Below are 10,000 nucleotides of genomic sequence, written 5' to 3' on the forward strand. Positions count from 1 at the left end.
GCCAGCGGGTGAACAGGAGAGTCGTGCCGACAAAACCCACTGACTTTTAAAACTGTCCGTCTGCCACTTGGGACAGAGAGAGGAACCTGACGAGCCTGAACACCAGCCTTGGCTGGACCGCTCGGGCCCTCCCATGTCGGACGCGAGTCGCCAAATCGATCGGAAGAGAGTACCGATTCCTCTCAAAAAGTCTGCGTGCCCGTTATTATAAAAGCAGCCCACCGGCCGCGGTGCCTTGCCCACAAACACACTTGGTGTCTGGGGTGATTCAGAGCCGCCGCGGCTCGAAAGTGTCAACCTGTTTTAAAAGTCATCGCTATGCCGGCACAGGTGACTTTCAAGTTAAAGAGTTCTCTTTATTGGCTTTCAAAAAAATCTGCAAAGTGTCACAGAGATTTTGAGAAACTCTTTTTTTTCTTTATATTATTATAATATAATATAATGTGTATATGTTTTCGAAAAGCATCCACCAGCAATCCATGGTGAGCCTCTCTCTGCTGGCAAGCTCCTCCTGCCTGAGCCCGACGCTGTCGAGGCTCAACACGATTTCAGACTGACAAAGAGTTCGAAAATTGCCGCCTGATGTAGCTTTAAATGCTGACAGGTGACTTCCGAGTGCTCTTGTAAAGGTCTCCGCTTTGAAATTGAGAGCCTTTTGCCAAGTGTCACTTTTTCAGGCACTCTTAAAGTGCACCTGGGCTGTCAGAGAAAGCTCTGAAAATCGTGTTCTCGAAAATCTCCGGGTACCCGACCAATCCCTAGGTGCCCGAATGACAAGTGTCAATTCGGCAGGACGGCCTCCCACCTCCGGCCGCAGATGCGTCACTAAATCCCCGCAACGGGGGCTTTCTCATTTCGGCATAGGGGCTTCCGCGGCCAACTCATTAACCTGTGCTCGGACTTTTTGTGCCACAAGTGCAAGGGACCGTTTGCCGGCAGCTACTCGCACCCCCCCGCCCAGGGGGGGAATCCTCTGACCGGAGATCCGAAACGCCGGCCGAATCCATCCCCGTCGGACTTCCGAAGGGGTTCCCTCGACCGACTGACTTCCGAACTCCTTTCTGGGCTTAAACGGGTGGAATTCGGACCCTCTCGCAAGGGAGCCGAAGCCCGCCAGCCCCGGGAGGCCTCGGGGCCGCCGTTTTCAAGCCCGACCAAAAAACCCGAAAAATGGGGAAAAATGGGAAAAATTCCCACTCCCAAAAGGCTTAAAAGTCGGTTGGGCGGCAGCCCGGGTCGGTCTCTGCAGACCTGGAGGCGCTGGACACAAGTCTGGTAAACAGGCTAAGTCTCGACATGCCACCTCTTACTATCCTGCAGGTACCCCGCCAATCCCCCCGGAACCGGCTGGCAATTGGCGAATCAGCGGGACGAATTTGAATTCGTGACCGACTTTCTGACACCGAATCGCCGCAAACGCGTTTCGATTTTTCGGCTTCGGTACCTCCCATCAGACTTTGACTGGCCATATCTCCGGACTCACGTGTCGCAGCCGGGACCTTCAGGCACCGTTCGACGCGTCTACCCCTGCCCCGTCGAATGGCGCCCCTCGCGGTGTGGTCCGATTTCCGCATTTTGGTCAGATTTGCCTCCAAAATTTTCAGATTGAGTTGACGAATGCCCCCTACGGGGTAACCTCTTGCCCTTTCGGACCTGGTCCCTGTGACTTAATTTCCGCCTTTTGCTCAATCGTTTCCCCATTTATAATTAATTTTAAAAATCTGGTTACTCAGTTCTGGTTTACCAGTTCCCTCTTCGGACTTAGTTTTTGGTTAATCATTTCCGGTTCACCAGTTCCCGTTTTGGACTTAGTCTCTGCGGGCCGTTTCTCATCTTTTGGTTCATCAGTTCCCCTCTTTTAATAATTTTTTGGCTGCTTTCGTTTGATCATTTCCCTGCCTTCTGGGTAACTTTTCCACCTTAGGACTTCATCGCCGCACATTGTTTTCGACTTCTGGTTGATCATTTCACCCCTTTTAATCATTTTTGTAACTTTTGGTTAACCATTTCACCCAGCTTCTGGTTAACCATTTCCCCTTTGGGACTTAGTCTGTGAGCATTCTTTTGGGATTCTGGTTAACCATTTGCCAATTTTTAAAAAATGTTGCCACTTTTGTTTAATGCTTTCTGGTCAACCTTTCCCTCTTTCAGACTTCACCGCGGCACATTGCTTCAGCCTCCTGGTTAATCATTTCACCCCTTTTAATCATTTTTGCAACTTTTGGTTAACCATTTCCCCCAGCTTCTGGTTAACCATTTCCCCTTTGGGACTTGGTCTCTGAGCATTCTTTTGGGATTCTGGTTAATCATTTGCCAATTTTTAAAAAATGTTGCCACTTTTGTTTAATGCTTTCTGGTCAACCTTTCCCTCTTTCAGACTTCACCGCGGCACATTGCTTCAGCCTCCTGGTTAATCATTTCACCCCTTTTAATCATTTTTGCAACTTTTGGTTAACCATTTCCCCCAGCTTCTGGTTAACCATTTCCCCTTTGGGACTTGGTCTCTGAGCATTCTTTTGGGATTCTGGTTAATCATTTGCCACTTTTTTAAAAATGTTGCCACTTTTGTTTAATGCTTTCTGGTCAACCTTTCCCTCTTTCAGACTTCACCGCGGCACATTGCTTCAGCCTCCTGGTTAATCATTTCACCCCTTTTAATCATTTTTGCAACTTTTGGTTAACCATTTCCCCCAGCTTCTGGTTAACCATTTCCCCTTTGGGACTTAGTCTCTGAGCATTCTTTTGGGATTCTGGTTAATCATTTGCCAATTTTTTAAAAATGTTGCCACTTTTGTTTAATGCTTTCTGGTCAACCTTTCCCTCTTTCAGACTTCACCGCGGCACATTGCTTTAGCCTCCTGGTTAATCATTTCACCCCTTTTAATCATTTTTGCAACTTTTGGTTAACCATTTCCCCCAGCTTCTGGTTAACCATTTCCCCTTTGGGACTTAGTCTCTGAGCATTCTTTTGGGATTCTGGTTAATCATTTGCCACTTTTTTAAAAATGTTGCCGCTTTTGTTTAATGCTTTCCCTGCTTTGTGGTCAACCTTTTCCCCTTTAGGACTTCACCGCGGCACATTGCTTCAGCCTCCTGGTTAATCATTTCACCCCTTTTAATCATTTTTGCAACTTTTGGTTAACCATTTCCCCCAGCTTCTGGTTAACCATTTCCCCTTTGGGACTTGGTCTCTGAGCATTCTTTTGGGATTCTGGTTAATCATTTGCCACTTTTTAAAAAATGTTGCCGCTTTTGTTTAATGCTTTCCCTGCTTTCTGGTCAACCTTTTCCCCTTTAGGACTTCACCGCAGCACATTGCTTTAGCCTCCTGGTTAATCATTTCACCCCTTTTAATCATTTTTGCAACTTTTGGTTAACCATTTCCCCCAGCTTCTGGTTAACCATTTCCCCTTTGGGACTTAGTCTCTGAGCATTCTTTTGGGATTCTGGTTAACCATTTGCCAATTTTTTTAAAATGTTGCCACTTTTGTTTAATGCTTTCTGGTCAACCTTTCCCTCTTTCAGACTTCACCGCCGCACATAATTTTCGACTTCTGGTTGATCATTTCACCCCTTTTAATCATTTTTGCAACTTTTGGTTAACCATTTCCCCCAGCTTCTGGTTAACCATTTCCCCTTTGGGACTTAGTCCCTGAGCATTCTTTTGGGATTCTGGTTAATCATTTGCCACTTTTTTAAAAATTTTGCCGCTTTTGTTTAATCGTTTCCCTGCTATGTGGTCAACCTTTTCCCCTTTCAGACTTCATCGCCGCGCATTGTTGTCGACTTCTGGTTAATCATTTTTCCCCTTTAAATCTTTTTTTGCCACTTTTGGTTAACCATTTCACCCAGCTTCTGGTTAACCATTTGCCCCATTTTACTGAATTTTTCCGCTTTGGTTTAATCATTTCCCTGCTTTCTTGTCAACCTTTTCCCCTTTTGGACTTCGCCGCCGCACTTTGCTTTTGCCTTCTGGTTAAACATTTCTCCCCTTTTAATCCTTTTTCCCACTTTTGGTTCACCAGTTCACCCAGCTTCTGGTTCACCATTTCCCCTTTGGGACTTAAGTCTCTGAGCATTCTTTTGGGATTCTGGTTAACCATTTGCCACTTTTTAAAAAATGTTGCTGCTTTTGTTTAATGCTTTCCCTGCTTTCTGGTCAACCTTTTCCTCTTTCCGACTTCATCGCCGCACCTTGTTTACGACATCCGGTTAAACATTTCTCCCCTTTCAATCCTTTTTGCCACTTTTGGTTAAGCAGTTCAACCAGCTTCTGGTTAACCATTTGCCCCTTCTTACTGAATTTTTCTGCTTTTGTTTAATCATTTCCCTGCTTTATGGTCAACCTTTTCCCCTTTAGGACTTCGCCGCCGCACTTTGCTTTCGCCTTCTGGTTAATCATTTCACAACATTTTAATCCTTTTTCCCACTTTTGGTTAAACAGTTCACCCAGCTTCTGGTTAACCATTTGCCCCTTTGGGACTTAAGTCTCTGAGCATTATTTTGGGATTCTGGTTAACCATTTGCCACTTTTTAAAAAATGTTGCCAGCTTTTGTTTAATCGTTTCCCTGCTTTCTGGTCAACCTTTTCTCCTTTAGGACTTCGCCGCCGCACTTTGCTTTCGCCTTCTGGTTAATCATTTCACCCCTTTTAATCCTTTTTCCCACTTTTGGTTAAACAGTTCACCCAGCTTCTGGTTAACCATTTGCCCCTTTGGGACTTAAGTCTCTGAGCATTCTTTTGGGATTCTGGTTCACCATTTGTCCCTTTTTAAAAGATATTGCTGCTTCTGTTTAATCCTTTCCCTGCTTTGCGGTCAACCTTTTCCTCTTTCAGACTTCATCGCCGCGCATTGTTTTCGACATCTGGTTCAACATTTCTCCCCTTTTAATCCTCTTTCCCACTTTTGGTTAAGCAGTTCACCCAACTTCTGGTTAACCATTTGCCCCTTTTTACTGAATTTTTCTGCTTTGGTTTAATCATTTCCCTGCTTTATGGTCAACCTTTTCCCCTTTAGGACTTTGACGCGGCACATTGCTTTCGCCTTCTGGTTAATCATTTCACCCCTTTTAATCCTTTTTCCCACTTTTGGTTAAACAGTTCACCCAGCTACTGGTTAACCATTTCCCCTTTGGCACTTAAGTCTCTGAGCATTCTTTTGGGATTCTGGTAAACCATTTGTCCCTTTTTAAAAAATGCTGCAGCTTTTGTTTAATGCTTGCCCTGCTTTGCGGTCGATCATTTCACCCCTTTTAATCCATTTTTGCCACTTTGGGTTAAACAGTTCACACAACTTCTGGTTCACCATTTCACATTTCGGAACTTTTATTCCCACCATTACTTTGGGCTTCTGGTTCATCATTTCACGCTGTTTTACAAATCTTTGCCGCTTCACTTTTAATCCACAAACCGTGGCTCGCTTTCGGGTGGGGGGGGGGTAGCGGGTTTGGGCCGGGCACTCGACATCCCGGTGTGCGACCGGGTTCGTTCTGGTACCGCTCGGTGCCCCTCGTCCTGCTCTTGCCGCGGAAGCAAACCAGACGACCGTCGGTCTCACGCCCGAGGGGAGAGGAGGCGGAAAGCGGTTTGCAGCCTTTCGCTGTACCTCCGGCGGGCAGCGCCGCACCTCCGAGTGCTCGGTACCGTTCGCTGCGCCTCGTCCGGCCGCACGCAGCGAGCCAAACCCGGAGGAAATCGGCCTGTGCCTTCTCGAGATATGGGCCTCCGGGTGGGACGGACAAACCGGGGCCCCGAGCTCGCTTTCGGCGGCCCGGCACTCGACTTCCCGGTGTCCGAACGTGATCCTTCCGGTACCCTTCGGTGCCCCTTGCCCGACTCCAGCTCCCGTGCTGAAGCGGAGTCGGTCGGCCTGACGGCCGCCGAGTTAGCCAGCGGAAAGCGGTGCGCAGCCTTTCGCTTGCAGCTCCGGCGGGCAGCGCCGCACCTCCGGCTGCTCAGTGCCGTCCGCTGCTCCCCTTCCGGCTGCACGCAGCGAACCATACCCGGAGGAAATCGGCCTCGGCCTTCCGGAGATATGGGCCTGCGAGTGGGACCAATAAATCGGTGCACATTTCCGGCTCGGTTTCCGGCCTCGGCACTATCAGTTCACGCCGTCCGACCGACGTCGTTCTGGCACGGTTCCGTTGCTCCTTGATCCGGTCCAGCCACGGTAATCAGCCGAAGATGGTGGGGGGGGGACACATTGCCCGCCGAGTTAGCCGGAGGAAATCGGCCTCGGACTTCCTCAGATATCAGCCTCCGGGTGGGACAGACAAACCGGGGACCCGAGCACGCTTTCGGCGGCCCGCTGGTCGACTTCCCGGTGTGCGACCGGGTTCGTTCCGGTACCGTTCGCTGCCCCTCGTCCTGCTCTAGCCGCGGAGACAAACCCGACGACCGTCGGTCTCACGCCCGCGGAGGGAGGTGGCGGAAAGTGGTTTGCAGCCTTTCGCTGTACCTCCGGCGGGCAGCGCCCGACCTCCGAGTGCTCGGTACCGTCCGCTGCGCCTGGTCCTGCCGCACACAACGAGCCATACCCGGTGGAAATCGGCCTGTGCCTTCCAGAGATATGGGCCTCCGGGTGGGACGGACAAACCGGGGCCCCGTGCTCGCTTTCGGCGGCCCGCTAGTCGACTTCCCGGTGTGCGACCGGGTTCCTTCCGGTACCGTTCGCTGCCCCTCGTCCTGCTCTAGCCGCGGAAACAAACCCGACGACCGTCGGTCTCACGCCCGCGGAGGGAGGCGGCGGAAAGTGGTTTGCAGCCTTTCGCTGTACCTCCGGCGGGCAGCGCCCGACCTCCGAGTGCTCGGTACCGTCCGCTGCGCCTGGTCCGGCCGCACGCAACGAGCCATACCCGGAGGAAATCGGCCTGTGCCTTCCGGAGATATGGGCCTCCGGGTGGGACGGACAAACCGGGGCCCCGAGCGGTGGCACCCTGCTCGCTTTCGGCGGCCCGGCACTCGACTTCCCGGTGTGCGAACGTCATCGTTCCGGTACCCTTCGGTGCCCCTTGCCCCACTCTAGCTCCGGTGCTAAAGCGGAGTCGGTCGGTCTCACGGACGCCGAGTTAGCAGGCGGAAAGGGGTGCGCAGCCTTTCGCTGTCACTCCGGCGGGCAGCACCGCACCTCCGAGTGCTCGGTACCGAACGCTGCGCCTCCTCCTGCCGCACGCAACGAGCCATACCCGGAGGAAATCGGCCTCGGCGTTCCGGAGTTATCCGCCTCCGAGTGGGCCTGACCAAGCGGGGTGAACTGGAAATCATTAACCAACGTACTTCCATGTTTTCACCCGCAGAGGGCAGCACTCTCTTCTCCGTTTTAAACTGGGCCGACCCGGCTCCGTTTCGAGACCCGGCACTCGACTTCCCGGTGTGCGACCGGGTTCGTTCCGGTACCGTTCGCTGCCCCTCGTCCTGCTCTAGCCGCGGAACTAAACCCGACGACCGTCGGTCTCACGCCCGCGGAGGGAGGCGGCGGAAAGTGGTTTGCAGCCTTTCGCTGTACCTCCGGCGGGCAGCGCCCGACCTCCGAGTGCTCGGTACCGTCCGCTGCGCCTGGTCCGGCCGCACACAACGAGCCATACCCGGAGGAAATCGGCCTGTGCCTTCCGGAGATATGGGCCTCCGGGTGGGACGGACAAACCGGGGCCCCGAGCGGTGGCACCCTGCTCGCTTTCGGCGGCCCGGCACTCGACTTCCCGGTGTGCGAACGTCATCGTTCCGGTACCCTTCGGTGCCCCTTGCCCCACTCTAGCTCCGGTGCTAAAGCGGAGTCGGTCGGTCTCACGGACGCCGAGTTAGCAGGCGGAAAGGGGTGCGCAGCCTTTCGCTGTCACTCCGGCGGGCAGCACCGCACCTCCGAGTGCTCGGTACCGAACGCTGCGCCTCCTCCTGCCGCACGCAACGAGCCATACCCGGAGGAAATCGGCCTCGGCGTTCCGGAGTTATCCGCCTCCGAGTGGGCCTGACCAAGCGGGGTGAACTGGAAATCATTAACCAACGTACTTCCATGTTTTCACCCGCAGAGGGCAGCACTCTCTTCTCCGTTTTAAACTGGGCCGACCCGGCTCCGTTTCGAGACCCGGCACTCGACTTCCCGGTGTGCGACCGGGTTCGTTCCGGTACCGTTCGCTGCCCCTCGTCCTGCTCTAGCCGCGGAACTAAACCCGACGACCGTCGGTCTCACGCCCGCGGAGGGAGGCGGCGGAAAGTGGTTTGCAGCCTTTCGCTGTACCTCCGGCGGGCAGCGCCCGACCTCCGAGTGCTCGGTACCGTCCGCTGCGCCTGGTCCGGCCGCACACAACGAGCCATACCCGGTGGAAATCGGCCTGTGCCTTCCGGAGATATGGGCCTCCGGGTGGGACGGACAAACCGGGGCCCCGAGCTCGCTTTCGGCGGCCCGCTAGTCGACTTCCCGGTGTGCGAACGTCATCCTTCCGGTACTCAACCGTGCCCCTTGCCCCACTCTAGCTCCGGCGGTAAAGCGGAGTCGGTCGGTCTCACGGACGCCGAGTTAGCAGGCGGAAAGCGGTGCGCAGCCTTTCGCTGTCACTCCGGCGGGCAGCATCGCACCTCCCAGTGCTCGGTACCGTCCGCTGCGCCTGGTCCGGCCGCACACAACGAGCCATACCCGGAGGAAATCGGCCTGTGCCTTCCGGAGATATGGGCCTCCGGGTGGGACGGACAAACCGGGGCCCCGAGCGGTGGCACCCTGCTCGCTTTCAGCGGCCCGTCACTCGACTTCCCGGTATGCGAACGTGATCGTTCCGGTACCCTTCGGTGCCCCTTGCCCCACTCTAGCTCCGGTGCTAAAGCGGAGTCGGTCGGTCTCACGGACGCCGAGTTACCAGGCGGAAAGCGGTGCGCAGCCTTTCGCTGTCACTCCGGCGGGCAGCACCGCATCTCCGAGTGCTCGGTACCGTACGCTGCGCCGCCTCCTGCCGCACGCAACGAGCCATACCCGGAGGAAATCGGCCTCGGCGTTCCGGAGTTATCCGCCTCCGAGTGGGCCTGACCAAGCGGGGTGAACTGGAAATCATTAACCAACGTACTTCCAGGTTTTCACCCGCAGAGGGCAGCACTCTATTCTCCGTTTTAAATTGGGCCGACCCGGCTCCGTTTCGAGACCCGGCACTCGACTTCCCGGTGTGCGAACGTGATCGTTCCGGTACCCAACCGTGCCCCTTGCCCCACTCTAGCTCCGGCGGTAAAGCGAAGTCGGTCGGTCTCACGGACGCCGAGTTAGCAGGCGGAAAGCGGTGCGCAGCCTTTCGCTGTCACTCCGGCGGGCAGCATCGCACCTCCCAGTGCTCGGTACCGTACGCTGCGCCTCCTCCTGCCGCACGCAACGAGCCATACCCGGAGGAAATCGGCCTCGGCCTTCCTGAGATATCAGCCTCCGAGTGGGCCCGAAGAGTCGGTGGCACCCTGCTCGCTTTCAGCGGCCCGGCACTCGACTTCCCCGTGTGCGAACGTCATCCTTCCGGTACTCAACCGTGCCCCTTGCCCCACTCTAGCTCCGGCGATAAAGCGGAGTCGGTCGGTCTCACGGACGCCGAGTTACCAGGCGGAAAGCGGTGCGCAGCCTTTCGCTGTCACTCCGGCGGGCAGCACCGCACCTCCCAGTGCTCGGTACCGTACGCTGCGCCTCCTCCTGCCGCACGCAACGAGCCATACCCGGAGGAAATCGGCCTCGGCCTTCCTGAGATATCAGCCTCCAAACGGGCGTCACAAATCAGGGCACATGGTCAGCTGCAAAGCAGCGTCATTACAACCTCTCACTGCACCCCACACGACATTCCGCTTGCCTGCCTGCCGCTGCCTACTCTCACCAGCGAAACAAAGTCAGGATAACACCCCAATGCAAGCAGCTCCCTTCCGGCCAACCAACCCACACCAATCCCCTTGCCTGCCTCCCACAAATTCCACCAGCCAGGCAAAGTCAAAATCAACCCACAATAAACGCACTCCACAACGGCCATCGACCGCTATACACCCCCT

Source organism: Heptranchias perlo, unplaced genomic scaffold, assembly GCF_035084215.1.
Source record: "Heptranchias perlo isolate sHepPer1 unplaced genomic scaffold, sHepPer1.hap1 HAP1_SCAFFOLD_336, whole genome shotgun sequence".
NCBI classification, from domain to species: Eukaryota; Metazoa; Chordata; class Chondrichthyes; order Hexanchiformes; family Hexanchidae; genus Heptranchias; species Heptranchias perlo.